The sequence below is a fragment of the Mya arenaria genome, chromosome 8, assembly GCF_026914265.1.
Source record: "Mya arenaria isolate MELC-2E11 chromosome 8, ASM2691426v1".
Classification (NCBI taxonomy): domain Eukaryota; kingdom Metazoa; phylum Mollusca; class Bivalvia; order Myida; family Myidae; genus Mya; species Mya arenaria.
The window spans coordinates 19,227,136-19,242,520 of NC_069129.1; the positions used below are offsets into that span (position 1 = coordinate 19,227,136).

At 35.8% G+C, this 15,385-nt stretch overlaps 1 protein-coding gene and 2 long non-coding RNA genes across 3 annotated transcripts in view; 1 reads left to right on the forward strand and 2 right to left on the reverse strand.

Annotated features, from left to right (window-relative positions):
• Positions 1-15,385, reverse strand: part of LOC128243530 (uncharacterized) — a 47,923-nt gene that overhangs the window by 22,538 nt on the left and 10,000 nt on the right. The gene's annotated exons all lie outside the window — the stretch shown is intronic.
• LOC128243537 (uncharacterized) lies at positions 3,749-7,652 on the forward strand. The gene is made up of 4 exons (XR_008262848.1): positions 3,749-3,826; positions 5,649-5,737; positions 6,254-6,469; positions 7,034-7,652. It is a non-coding gene; the product is annotated as an uncharacterized LOC128243537 (long non-coding RNA).
• Positions 11,038-14,794, reverse strand: LOC128243538 (uncharacterized). The gene is made up of 3 exons (XR_008262849.1): positions 14,073-14,794; positions 12,627-12,849; positions 11,038-12,071 (listed from the first exon to the last, which is right to left on the reverse strand). It is a non-coding gene; the product is annotated as an uncharacterized LOC128243538 (long non-coding RNA).

Here is a 15,385-nt window from a genome sequence, read left to right on the forward strand (position 1 = left end):
TTTGATAGACATGATAATTATATAACTATTAAATATAATTGGCAACAATTTTAGATAAAACATTGTAACTCAGCCAGTCAGGTTAACTTTGTAAAAGATAATTAATTGTTTATATGCAATATATATTTAAGGATGCATATTTCTTTTATTCTTGAATCTAGTATTTTTTGTGTGTTTTTTTTCATATATATCAAATATATTTTTCATGAATGTGGGTTTTTAATTCATTGTCAGTCTCGGAAGAATTAAACAACTTGTGTTGAATTAATTTGCTAGACTGAAACTAGGCTGCTAATAGTGGTCAGACTAATTGAATCAGAGAATAATATGTATGTAGCTAATCGGATTACTGAACAATAGAGTGAATTTAGTCAATGATGTATGACCCTAAGATTAAGATTGACTTAAAGCTGCACTCTCACAGATTGAAGTGTTAACAACTTCTTTATTTTTTTGGCTTGGAAAGAGCCAATTTATGCGAAAATGCATGAAAAATAGTGCCATAAGACTGCATACTTTCTTATTTAAGTTCAAGAAGTGATATTGTATCATGCCATTACACATTAATTTTCAAACAGAAATCTATAAATCTGCGATCTAATCTTTTGTCAGCAGTCTGATTTGCAAAAAAAGAATGTAGAAATTTGCTCATTTAAAGTTGTACGTTCAGCGAGAATTTTGGTTATAAAACACAAAAATAACACAACTGTCGTGAAAAGGCATCCTTATTTTAGCGTTGTGCAAAATTTCGTCTCTAGATTCCACTCCGATGGCCTGATATTAACACGATTTTCAGACCATATTTATTTTTTGGTGGTTACCAAAAAATCCGCTATGGCCTACTCGGAGTTATTCCGAGCAGTTCCGAAAGCCTACGAAAGTAAACGGAGCACAAGCACGTGACAGTTATGAATAATCAATGAGGTCAGCAAATCAAAACAAAGATGGACAGATGAAAATGAAAAGAGAAACAGAGGCAGACACAGATTGCCAAAATCGATTAGGGGCCGGTTGCTCAAAACCTCAGTTAAATTAACGGCTCGTTAAAGTTTTAACGGTCCGTTTAATTTCACTATTATTGGTATGAGGTTGCTCAAAATAAAGTTAGAATTTAACGGCGGGTTTAACGGTTGAACCAGCCATTAAATGTAACGGAGGAATAGACCTACGTTAAAACATTAACGGAAAGTTTCCAAGATGGCGGCTCTATTTGTAAATCATAGAAAAGTGAAAGAATTTCGGCACACTGCACATGTACAGAATATGCTAGACAATGAGATGTATGCCAGATACAGATATACGAATGGTAGAATAGATTATCTAGAGGATTTGCTGAAGGAATCGCTGGAAAGAACGACAAGAAGAAACAGAGCACTTACTGTTTGACAGATGATTCTGATTACGTTGCGCTTCTTCGCCACAGGAGCATTTTTTAACATCATTGGTGATAGCATGGGCTACCACAAGTGCACTGTGTCACGTGTTGTAGCCCAAGTAACAGAAGCAATTTGTGGTCACATACATCAGTTTGTGATGTGGCCTGATGCCAATGCTCGAGCATGGAATATGACAGAATTTTTTAAGAAAGCTGGTTTCCCGAATGTTGTTGGATGTGTAGACGGAACACATATCCGAATCCAGGCGCCATCCGAAGACGAACCAGCCTTCGTGAATAGGAAAGGCTTCCATAGCATCAACATGCAGGCTGTATGTGACATCAAAGGTATAAAACTTAGAGTTTTCCACTTTTGTTTTCAGTATTTCCATCTTTTCTTTCGAACGCTTAACATAATAATTATATTGTCAATTCGGCCAAAACACGTCCGGTTAAAGGGCGATACTAAAAGGCTGACTGGAGCGCTGACAGTATACATAATTCTTCAGAACGTCGGGATTGGCAGCCAAACTGACCATTGAACATGTGGCGTTTTCAGATGGTGTCCTTTTAGGAGACAGTGGGTATGAACATGAAAAGTTTGCTTGAATCCATTAAATTTCCAACTTTATATATCGCAGTAACTTGAAGCTAAGGGAAGTAACCGATACTTTGAGTTTTAACAGTACTTTCATTTAGTTTTTCTTTGCGTTCAAATCGCTTTATGATGGCGGACGGCCAGGGGGGACATCGATCTAAAAATATTAGATTACCCTGGATATCGGTCGTCCAGGTGCTGGAAAAGTGCAAATTATTCCAGCGAAATGGTTAGGGTCATTCAAGCCCAGATTCTTATAAAACTAGGCTTGATCGACCCCAGCTGTGCTCACATATTGAAATGAACGTCAAGATCAGTCGATGTAACAACTGTTTGAAGAATGGAAATGTTTACCGTCCAACTCCGAAAATACGTGAGAAAAAAAATTGTTTTTTTTTAATTTCCAAGTACTCGTTATTTTTTATAGCTAATGCCATCCAAAACCAATGTGTTATGTCTCATTTTTTTCAATTTATTTTTAAAAACCAGTTTAATAATGCACCAGTCAATTGTAACCAAGCCCCCCCCCCCCCCCCCCCCCCCCGGTCCGGGAATAGTGGGGACTTTGACTTTCGGTCCAGCCAAGCCGGGCCAAAGTCCTCTACCTGTGGGAAGGAACTGCTCGTGAAACCCCCGCCAAATGCCCCTGAACCCACGGGAATCTTATGTTAGGCCCATTCCCGGGAAGACAAAACCACTGCATTCACTCGGCACTGTGGAGCCACCTAGAAGGTAAAAATACGGCCCATTTCCCTGGCTTTCCCCGGTATACCCTCGGAACTGTGGTTAAAATTGACTGGTGCATAAGTCATTGACAAATTTGTCCAAATGACAAAACATGTGTATCATACAGGATAAGACATGGTTGAAAAATGCCTCTGGTAATTATTATGCGCACTGGGGCAATTATCAACCAAAAGCCATGGTCAACCAATATAATATTTATTTGTCATCTTAAGTAAACCTCACCATGAAGTGTTCCCTTACTTCATAAACCTTGGAATATTTTTTTAAAATAATTTTTAGAATTATTCAAAATGCCAGAAATAATACCTGTTTTCTGACTGAAGCATAAGAAATGAAATACACATGAAAACAAAGGTCCTTATTGATATATACATCAGAAAATGATGCTTTTGTGATACTGTCGGATTACAGCTGATTAATCGGATAATGGATGGATCAGGGTCTCCGATTAATCGATTATGAAAATCCAAGGTGATTGCCCATCACTACTACATAGATAAGATTGATTATGTTACAGTAATAAGAATATGTATTAAAGGTTCTTTATTGGATATATTACTTATGAATCAGAGACATCCATCCTTGCCAAGTTGCATTATTATGTCTTATTATATGCAGGTACGCCCTGAAGCCATTCCTCATGACCCCTTTTATTAGGGTTGACAGTGAATCAAAGGAAAGATATCAACAGGCACACACTCGGACAAGGGCCTGCATCGAGAGAGCATTTGGCAGGCTTAAGAGGAGATTTCATGTTTTACATTTAGAGGTACTACTTGTGTATATGAATAATGGTTGTATATTAATTAATGTTATTTATTAGTGTTTAAACTACATGTTGTGTGCCTTACTGTTGACTTAATTTAATTTCCACTTAATGTATTGTGCTAGTATTTAAATCATGAACATATTTTATCTTGTAACTTTTAATGTATCTGGTTATTTTTATAATGAAGCCTATATAAGAAAGCGACGGTAAATGAAAAATGTAGGAAAGATATTGACGTCGATGGTTTATTTAGGCACTCATTGAAAGAAAAGGATAGCATTCAAAGCTTCAAATGGAGTGGGAAAATGGAGGGCGTGGAAACGAAACATCACGATAGGTTTTTGTTTTATCTTAACATTTTACCTGATGTTTGAAAACCATTGATAGTTTATTTATTAACAGTCAGTAGGGCTATCTTTCGACACACTTTCGGGCGGGTGCACATACCCCATTTCCTTGGAGAACGGATGTACTTATTCGCCAAAATGTTAGTGAAAGTTCCTATCCAAAATAATTTCGAAAACAAACAAGAGCTGTCAGAGGCAGCATGATCGACTTTTTTCATTGCTATAATGCACCAGTCAGTTGTAACCACGCCGAGGTCTGGGGGTATACTGGGGAAATGGGGCGTGCTTTTACCTTCCAGGTGGCCCCGCAGTAACGCGTAAATGGGGTGGTTTTATGTTCGCAAAAATTTGTGGGGAATGGACCTTACCTAGGGTCCCTGGGGTGCGGGGATTTTACCAACTGGTCGTCCCGGCAGGGCTGGGATTTTACCCGGGGTAGACTGGAACGAAAGTCAAAGTCCCTGCTATTCCCCGGACCTACGGGGCTGTGGTTACAAATGACTGGTACATAAGCATTAAGGATTTCAGCACTTGCAATATCAATATGGGGGGCACACCCCACACCTAACCCCATAACTTCCTTGTTTACTGCCTATTTCAATGGTACTGGTACACTAATAAGCAATCAGGCATACTTTTTTATTGTTTTGACATTTCTTATCTTTTCCCTGTACGCTTAAGTAATAAAAATGGTCAAAAGACTCGTTGAAAGTCATTCAGGTGGCATATTTTTATATAGGATTAAAAAGAAATAAATTGCCCAAAATGTACCATTTCGGACTAGATATTATGTACATTTCCTAGGGGGTGAACCTGGCCGTTTGCCATCATTGCTGACCAGAATTATTCAGTTCTGGGGGGGGGGGGGGACACACGTTGAAAGGTTACAACCCCTGAGTGACTCCAATCTTGTGTCAATTACTGGATCCGCCTTTGGCAGGCTTTGGCAAAACATGCCTGGATCACTGTAAAATAAGATTACATGCAAAATCCAGAATTTCTAATTAAGTCAAATGTTAAAAGGGCAAAATACCGGTAGTTGGCATCATATGCAAGTTAGAGATATCGTCAAAAACTTGAAAAAGTCAAGCTAAATCCAATAGCAACTGCAATTCAATTGAAAAGAACAATTGTATACAGCACATTTATTGGCATTTCAATATATGTAATTTGTTTTGAAATATTTTCATTACCAAAAAATTGCATTTGATGTCTTTTTTGACTAACTGAAGGACCTGAGCCCAACCCCCAAATGTGTAAATACAGCCCTTCAATAAGCTGTGATAAAGCATTCGTTTGTTAAGAAAATCCATTCCTTTTGACAAATGGTCGAAATTAACACAAGCCAGTAAGCCCTGCACTGGTAAAATGCCTCGGGTCTTACCCAAATTCTGATTTTTTATAGTAGGGCTTGTTTGAAATTTGATTCAAAGCTAAAGTATACGAATCAGGGCTTCTTCATCAAAAAGTCTAATTTCAATGATTGTTTTGATCCTGCTCATGATTGAAATGGCATTTGAAAAAAATATTTTATCATTTTTATATCAATAATATAAGAACCTGGCTTTAAATAGAAATTGGTACATATGTGATACTAGTTAACATGTTAAAGGTAGTCCATCCATCTTTTATGCAAAAAAATAATGCAAAAAATTATATTTCTTTTCTTTTTATATTTCTGTTTTGTATATGAACTCTACAAAATACATGTACCAAGGGTTTAATTATTATAAGATAAATGATTTGCTGAAATTTCTATATAAACATAATATAATAATAGTTAATAAAAATTTACGGTATTTTGGGTTTCAGTATCTTTTGACATCACGCTTCAAGACTCCGATGTCAGGAGGCTGGTGATGTCACAGATTTTAACCTGGCTTGAACATGCCAAGTGTACTGTAAGTACAGTTTTTTTTGCAAATATAAAAAATATCATTCGAACTTTTCAAATATAGAAAATCAAAGGCAGCGTTTTATCAACTCCAAAATCTCTTTTCTATTCATAAGTGTTAGAAAGGCTTTTAGGCAAAAAACATCATACTTTTTGAAAGTACCGGTAAGTATGAATAACTGCACTCACCTCTTTTGTCAGCATATCTTATATCACTCAGGTTTCATGATATAAGCTTAAAAAGTGGCTAATGAATTCCAAAACAAAAATTGAAATAAAATATGTTTACACAGTCCATAGGTGAGAATGCAGCTTTAAAAATCATGAAAAGGTAGAAAAGAGGTTGATATCCTTTTTATCAAATAAGGCCTGATATTTGTGTCATGAAAATGCAGTGATTTGAGCTTGGAAGTATATGTTGGTATATTAATAAAGTATTTATAATATTGATAATTAACATATAACATTTATTGATGATATAAGTAGATAAATGAAAATAAAATGAAATGCTATTTATTTTAAGGGCATCTCAGCTGTTCTTCTCCATCATTTGACGGATGAGCATGAGTGGCCTCCCCCGATTCAATATTATGAGTAAAGTCATGGGCCATTGAGCCAAGAGGAGAGGAATTCACCATGGCTTAACAATAAAAAAAACACTTTAGTACCCTTAAAGCCCTCAGTGTGATTGTCCTTGACAACCACCTTCCATCAAAGATGCATACTATCTAGTATACAGGTAAATAAATTTAATGTACAGCAAGCTTTGACTCTTTTCACATCTTATATTAGTAGAAGTTTGAAGTTATACCCTTTTATATATTATTATATTAAAAATCAGGGAATTCAGGCTATTTATACAGGAAACAAGAATAAGCATTTCATAAAATAACTGCATCATAATTCATGAAATTGAAATGATCTGATCACATTTTCAGGCTTAAAAGCTGCACTCCCACAGATTGAACGTTTTGACAACTTTTATTTTTTTGTCTTGGAACGAGAAGATTTTTATATTTAAGTTAAAGAAAGTGATGTTTATGCATTTAACATTATTTTTCGAACGGAAATATGAAAAACTGCCGTCTGATTTTTTTGTCAGCAATCTTATATTATTGGTTTCCAGATATTCTCGCAAAAATGTGCTGTTTGCAAGATCTGTGAGAGTGCAGCTTTAAGTCTGGTTATAAGTGGAAATATTTATTCCGATAACTATCTTACTTCTAGATAATTGTGCGTGTGTGTGTGTGTGATGTGGTCAATTCTTATTCTGTAAATGAAACATTTCTTGTTTTGTATGCAGACTAAACCGTGCATGGAACAATAGAAGAGGATGGCAATATTCCCCAGTAAACGCAGTGAAAGAAAAAAGACCTATCCATACAGAGTCGCTGAAGAAACTGATCTTCACGTGTCACTTGACCAACAATTTTTCGGTATGGGTAGAAAGGCTGTTATGGAGAAGCACTATCCTCGACAAATCTCTAGCCACCTTGAACAGTTATCTCCTTAACCAAGAAGGGAATTGTACAGCGAGCAAGAATCTAGGTTTAATAAGAGACATTTCTAGAGGTTTACTGTGTGCTCCAATATTCATGAAACTTAATGACAAGGGTCTCATTGTTGTCTTGTTTGAAACTAGGTCACATGTGGACTGAATGGAAGTCACTTGATTTTATTTTTAAAACATTATAGAATCAAACCTTGATATTGCTTTGTAAGATTACATGTGTTCAAACTTAGTGAGAATGTTCACCTTGATGAAATGTTAAGGGAGATCAAGTTTGTCACATAGGTAAAAAATATGGTCACTTCTTAAGAAATACTTGGGTACTAGAAGCAAAATATGTACTCGCAATCATGTAAATTTGTGTGTATATTTGTTCTCTTCAGCTTTATAAGTCGTGTTACCTGCGACATGCTAACGCATTATAAGTATTTAAAAAAAGTTTGATTTTATATTAAAGTGGATGGAACTTGACCAAAACCCTTTGAAAATAGGGTATATCAAAAGCACATAGGATACTTTGAAAGTTGAACTTCATACATGTATATTGATTTATATGTGATGATTATTTTGGTGAAGTTCTCAAAAATAAACAACATATCAAATTAAACTTTTGTTTTTCATGGAATCTTTCTGTAAAAGAAAAAAAACACAACATGTAGACAAGTTAGCTTTTAGATAACTGGGCCAACATTAGTATTTCTTTTAAACATTAACTCTCATTAACTTTTGACATTATATAGCTCCGTAACAACAGTTTTATATAAGTGACACTGGCTAGAAATAGTGATGTTTGCGAGAAATGACAACAATCACAAGATAGAGCATTTTTTTGAATAACATCTCTACCTTACCTGCCTTATAATTTTGGGGATGTTAACCTAAACAAACGTTTTTAAGACCATTTCAGAACAGTGTTGTGGTTGGGTATTTTGTAAATTGACTAGCATTTTCAAGAATTCATCTGTTTATATTAACTTTCAAAATATAATAAGCACTTAAGGAGCAATTGTCACATACCAGCAAATCATACATACTGACCATTCCGAACAACTCTTCGGGTGCATACAGAGGCAGCTCTTTTTTTAGCTCACCTGTCACTTTGTGACAAGGTGAGCTTTTGTGATTGCCTTTTGTCCGTCGTGCGTCGTCCGTCAACAATTTACTTAAAAGACATCTCCTCCTTAACCGCTGGGCCAATATTAATAAAACTTCATAGGGATGTTTCTTGGGTGGTCTTCTATCAAAGTTGTTCAAAGAATTCAATTCCATGCAGAACTCTGGTTGCCATGGCAACCAAAAGGAAAAACTTTAAAAATCTTCTTCTCCCAATACACAAGGCTTAGGCCGTTGATATATGGTAGGTAGGATCACCAAATGGTCCTCTACCAAGATTGTTCAAATTATGGCCCTTGGGTCAAAATTGGCCCCGCCCTGGGGGGTCATGGGTTTTCTCTATATGTTTATAGTGAAAACTTCAAAAATCTTCTCCTCTGAACTTAATTGGCCTAGAGCTAAGATATTTGTCATGATTCATCATCTAGTGGACCTCTACAAAGTTTGTTCAAATCATGGCCCTGGGGTCAAAATTGGCCCCGCCCCGGGGGGTCATGGGTATTCTCTATATGTTTTTAGTTAAAACTTCAAAAATCTTCTCCTCTGAACTTACTTGGACTAGAGCTTAGATATTTGGCATGATTCATCGTCTAGTGGACCTTTACAGAGATTGTTCAAATTATGGCCTTGGGGTCAAAATTGGCCCTGCCCCGGGGGGTCATGGGTATTCTCTATATGTTTATAGTAAAAAAAAAAAAATCTTCTCCTTTGAACTTACTTAGGCTAGAGCTTAGATATTTGGCATGATTCATCGTCTAGTGGACCTCTACAAAGATTGTTCAAATTATGGCCTTGGGGTCAAAATTGGCCCCACCCCGGGGGGTCATGGGTATACTTGATATGTTTATAGTAAAAAAAAATCAAAAATCTCCTCTGAACTTATGTTGCTTAGAGCTTAGATATTTGGCATGATTCATCGTCTAGTGGACCTTTACAAAGATTGTTCAAATTATGGCCTTGGGGTCAAAATTGGCCCCGCCCCGGGGGGTTAGGGTATTCTCTATATGTTTATAGTTAAAACTTCAAAAATCTTCTCCTCTGAACTTACTTGGACAGAGCTTAGATATTTGGCATGATTCATCGTCTAGTGGACCTCTACAAAGTTTGTTCAAATTATGGCCTTGGGGTCAAAATTGGCCCTGTCCCCTTGGGGGGTCATGGGTTTTCTCTATATGTTTATAGTGAAAACTTCAAAAATCATCTCCTCTGAACTTACGTTGCTTAGAGCTTAGATATTTGGCATGATTCATCGTCTAGTGGAACTCTACAAAGTTTGTTCAAATTATGGCCCTGGGGTCAAAATTGGCCACACCCCGGGGCTGATGGGTTTTCTCTATATGTGTTATAGTGAAAACTTAAAAAATCTTCTCCGAACTCACAAAGACAAGTAACGTCTTAATTTAAACTGGATAACATATTTAGTGCACATACCAATTTTCAATATGGGCCACATACAACAATTAATAACAAATATACATATATAGATACGCAAGTAAAATCAAGTAGTGACAAGAGCTTAGATATTTGGCATGATATATCATCTAGTTGACTTGTACCAATATTGTTCAATCTTTGGCCCTGGGGTCAAAAAATGGCCCCACCCGGGCGGTCATGGGTTTCCTTATATATATGTATATGATGAAAACTTAAAAAATCTTCTCCGAAACCAAAAGGCGAAGGCCTTAGATATTTGGTATGAAGCATTGTTTATTGGACCACTATTAAGATTGTTCAAACTTTAGCCCTGGGGTCAAAATTGGCCACGCCCCGTGTTCATTGGCTTAGGTTTTTAATATTTGTATATAATGGAAGAATGTGCAATATATGACAGGTGAGCGATTCAGTGCCATTTGGCCCTCTTGTTTACTATTTTGCTTACACAAGTTATCGGATATATAAGATTTGAGTTTTTAAATCAAGAAGAAGTCAACAAACTGTGGGATCTTCATGGTTTTATTTCAGTTATTTACTTCTTTGTGGGAAAGTGTTTTTTTTTGCATTAATCTTTGTTCTACTTAAGAAATGGGCTGTATCAAAATTGAGCCTGCTTTAGGTCCATTTTATTATTTCTAAACAAGGTTGAGAAAGGTATGACACATTTTAAAGATAAAATGTGAAATTTGGATTCAAACAGACATATTGCTTGAGTGTCATTTGAAAGCGCTTTTAAACAGAAAAACAAGAGATGTTTGTCAAACATATGAACCCCCTCCCCTTGAGGAGCGCCAAGTTGTCAGGCTTATTTCGCAAATTGAATTAAATATGCAAAGACTGAAATGACAGCTGACTTGTCATTGACATTAGATGCCTTTGCAGCAGTTTTAAGATTATGACCGTTCAAAGTGTGAGGATAGTAAGTAAAGTTCTAAATCATGTTCAGATGATGACTGATATTTGCAGATAAAAATATATCCTTTCAGCAGCAGGAAATAAGTAAATATGACAAAATACTTAATCATGCATATAGGTTGACCTCTGACTTCAAGATCTATAAGATCATCAACTGGTCACCCCCAAACTAAATGGCAAGTTTGAGAACCATGGGTGCAGGCATTGTCAAGTAATCACACGAATATGCTTTCAAGGTCACTGTAACCTTCACCATTGACTTGATGACCCCCGGAATCAAAAGGGGCTGTCTACTGGTAAAGCCCAATCCCCTTATCATGTTTGAGGGCCATGGGTGCAGGCATTGTTGATTTATCACTCGTTCATTCTTAACGCACTTTCGTCACTTAGGGCCAATGACTCCTTAAATCAGTTATGGTCATACCCAGCCTCAATGTCAAGTTTGATGATCATAGGGCCAGACATTGTTGTGATATCACTCAGAGAATCTTTGTTAACCTTTTCAACTTAAAGGTCACTGTGACTGTTACCATTGGCCCAATGACTCCTAAAATCAATAGGGGTCATCTACTAATCAGGCCCAGCCTCCATGTCAAATTTGATAACCATACCGTACGTTCAGGTATTTTTTAGTTATTTCTCGGACAAGCTTTAACAACTTTATACCATTAAAGGTCACTGTGATCTTGAACTTGGACCTGATGACCCCTTAAATCAATAGGGTTATCTACTGGTCAGGCCCTACATTCATGTCAAGTTTGATAACCATCTGTCCTTCAGTTGTTGAGTTATCACTTAGACAAGCTTTGGTCTACCAACAAAGCTGCGAATCGTCCGACCAACATGTGCAATGCAATATACCCCTCTTCCTCGGAGGGGGCATAAATATAAACAATAACATGAGTATACATAACATGCAGGTTTTCTGGCTTTCAAATTGAAACGAGATAATTACTTAATGACAGTTTAGCAACCAAAGACAGTACAAATCAGTATTTATAAAATAACAAGTCATTCACAAAAGTATACAAAAATGACCTGATATTGTTTATATCATATTTTAATATTTAAGAAAATCAAGAGAACAGATACAATCCGTCTGCAAAAATTGTGTTCATCTACTGAACCCTCCTTTGCACAAGGCCAGTGTATTGTTCTTAGGGAATCGGGAAGGTTTCCTGGACTCTCCACACAACATAAGGGAATAGCCCTCTTGTCACCAGCCCAAAAATAACTCTGTGTCAGAACACAATATAAGTCGCCTAGTTGGGTTGCACCTGGTCCTCCTCATCAATGAACACAAGAAATCCTGCCTCATCAAATGGGCAAGGGTTAGAACTTCTTCATTCAAAACAAGGAGGTCAGAGTCCTGAAAGAGGGAAGGTTTATCAAAAGTCAGTAGCATAATTCACAGATACTAAGATTAAAAATAAGAAATATCCAGTGATGTGCTACTATTAAGTCATACTTACTTCAGTACGAATGTTCAAGAAAGTTCTCAGCACTCACCTAAACAGGAGTGCTTTTAATAACTTAGTAGATACAAACTTTGCCAGCATATAAAATAGCTTTTAAACGTTTATAAAATAACACTGCCCATATTTCATTATACATACATGCCAACAATTCAACTTGGGTCTGCCTGTGTGTGACTACATGCATGTTAAGATGTTTAAAACCATATTTTTTAGAAAAAAACAACACTAGACTTCCTATGAAGTACAAACATGCAAATGAGTTGTCAAGTATCCATTTTTCAGTACAAATTTTCAAGAACTCATTAGCAGTATTAAATAATGTAAAACCAGCTTTTAAATTCACATGAAATGTTATAATATTGTTCATAAATATCAACTTCATTTAACATTTAGGTACACTCATGTCTTAGATCTATACTGAATTTTAGTTTCTATAAGGTTCTTACAGCAGTTTGAGAAAGACTGGCCTCCCGGCAACAACAAACTTTTTAACTCTGCATTGAAATGTCCCGGCAGTTGAAGCACACTCAAACCAGCTTGGAGTTCTACTCCCTTCCTCAGACTCTGGTCCAGCACCTCTAATATGAGCATCATGAATCCTGGCTCCATCTTGATGACCCTTATAATTGCTCCCTGAAGTTGCAGCTTTGTCAGCTTGCTCACTTGTTTCTAAAGATAATAAATAATATTACAAGTAAAATTGTACCTTTAAAATAGCGCAGCGCTTTGTTTGGCAAAAGGCACTAGACATTTTGGGAATTTTGAGTCGCGAATATTCCTAAATAGGGAAATTTTACAGTTAAAAAAACAAGACTTTCAGTCTCCTGCGAATAGAGAATTTTTTATAAATAAGTTTATTTTCCCGTTCAAAAGACCTTAAATGCCTGAAATATCAATACTTGGGGTATAAATATCTTTAGCAATAAATCATGACACAAAATATTTCATACTGATCAATCTCTGAATGTGATGAATATCAATAATTTCTGATTTCATATATTTCCAAAACTTTAGATTACATAACACATGGTTAATTAGGATGCTGAATGAGCCAGTACAGGTAAAAAGACTTCCATAAAAACGTTTGGTTTTTTTGCCTTTGTTTGACTAGGATTTTTTTCTGAAGATTGGGAAAAAATATTGTATATTTTGCTTTGGGAATGGGTCTGATAGTCCAAGCTGTGGGTACTATAGAAAAAGCCCTGAAGCTGACTCTCATTATTGATCAACTTGTTTACATTTATTCCAAAACAACAAACCAGTTAGTTGTAACCATGCCCCCCCCCCCCACCGGTGCGGAAAGCAGGGACTTTGACTTTAGGTCCAGAAAATATCCCTGAACTGCTGGTAAAATCCCCACCAAATGCAACTGCACCCACGGGGATCAAAGGTAAGGCTCATTCCCCGCTATTTAAGCACTAGACAAAACCACCGCATTCACCCAGGTTCACATTGGAGGTAAAACACGGCCCATTTCGCCGGACCTGGGGGGATTGGGGGGCGTAGTTACAATTGACTGTTGCATAATTCTTACATGTTCACATTTCAATTGCAAATACTGACATGTTTTGGAAACTTGAAGAACATTTGGGAAGTATAATGGCAATTAAAGACAAATGATATATAAGAAGTCAAAACGGTCAATTAGTGAGAATTCAGCTTTAAAATATACAATATAAAAAACAATATGGAAAGGAGTACCCACCAAACATAATTGTGCCCCCCCCCCAAACATATTAATTATTACTTGATCAACTTGTGGTTTCACTTATGTGAAGTGTCAAATTATAGAGTGATCTAGTTTTGGATTCTTAATTCTCTGCATCATTCAAGTACATTCAAATACACATTTAAAATGGATTTCTAAGATGATGTACGTGTTATAAACTTACGCTGTTGTTTTTTTTGGGTTGGCTGTGTTATGGTATTTGAATCGACGGATCAGGCTCATCAACATTCTCTTTTAACCCTTACCATGCTGCAATGTTGTAAGTGTAGTTCAGTGCTCACTGCTGAGTTGTTTTGAGTGAATGTTAAATATATCACCCATTGACTTTAAAAGAATACAATTTAAATAATACTTGTTCTACAACATTCAAACTTTCAGGCAGTGATATTGAAATGTTAAAGTTTTAATTAAGCTATCAGTAATTGAAATTGATTCCACGGTAACCATGGAGACAATTTCTTGTCTAAAAATTATACTTTTATTTTGCATATATGCTATTGTTTTTCATAAAAACACATTTGTGTTCATCAATAAAATCCATCAATTGAAGAATTTTTGGGTAAAATGAAGATTCACATTGATATTGAACGCAATTAAATGAAAACTTATGTTATTGTTTATTTTGGACAACATTTGTTATATGGCGTGTGCTACAATATAATTGAAAAACAGCTGTTTATTGGAGAGAAACAAGCAAATATGTCAATGGTCATTCATTTGTTTTTTCTAGCTTTAGTGTTCAGATCAAGAATACAATACTATGAAGCAACAAAAACCTTTGTGAGAAAGTTATTCTGCATGTTCCCATGGCAACCAATCTTCTTTATTTGATATTCATACCAAAGTTAAAGAATTTGACCAATGTTCAGGTTTTTTATTGACTACATTACCATTATTTTATGAATATGTATCTGCTTTATCTAATTTAATGTCATAATAAATAATTTTCAGCAAATAAAAATTCACATTACGGTATTTTAGTGATGCTTAGCTATGGAAAGAAGAACAGTTAACAATATACTAATGGCACAGACCTGATACCCTGTTTAAAGGATCACAAAACAATAGTCCAGTATGAAATTGATATTACAATATTACTGAATGGGAGCATGATTGATAAATAAACATTCCACAATTATGTATCTTTCAGTCATTTCATTTCAATTTTAAAAGGTTGCTATGGAAACATCAACTATGTTTTTTTTTAAAAGAACAGTATACCAATAAGATACGATTCTTAAGTTGTAGTCATTTGAGACTGCATAAACACAACATGAGACAATGAATCAAAAACATGCTTTTGACCAGTATTAATTAAATATTATAAGTACAATCATGTTTCTTAAAGGAAACAAATGTTTATATTTGTTATTTCCAACCAGCGACTGAACTAGTCTTCTTTAGTAGCAGTACTCAAGACTTGGTTATAAGGACAGTATCAAAAGTGCATATGGTATATAATTAAATGAGCTTTAA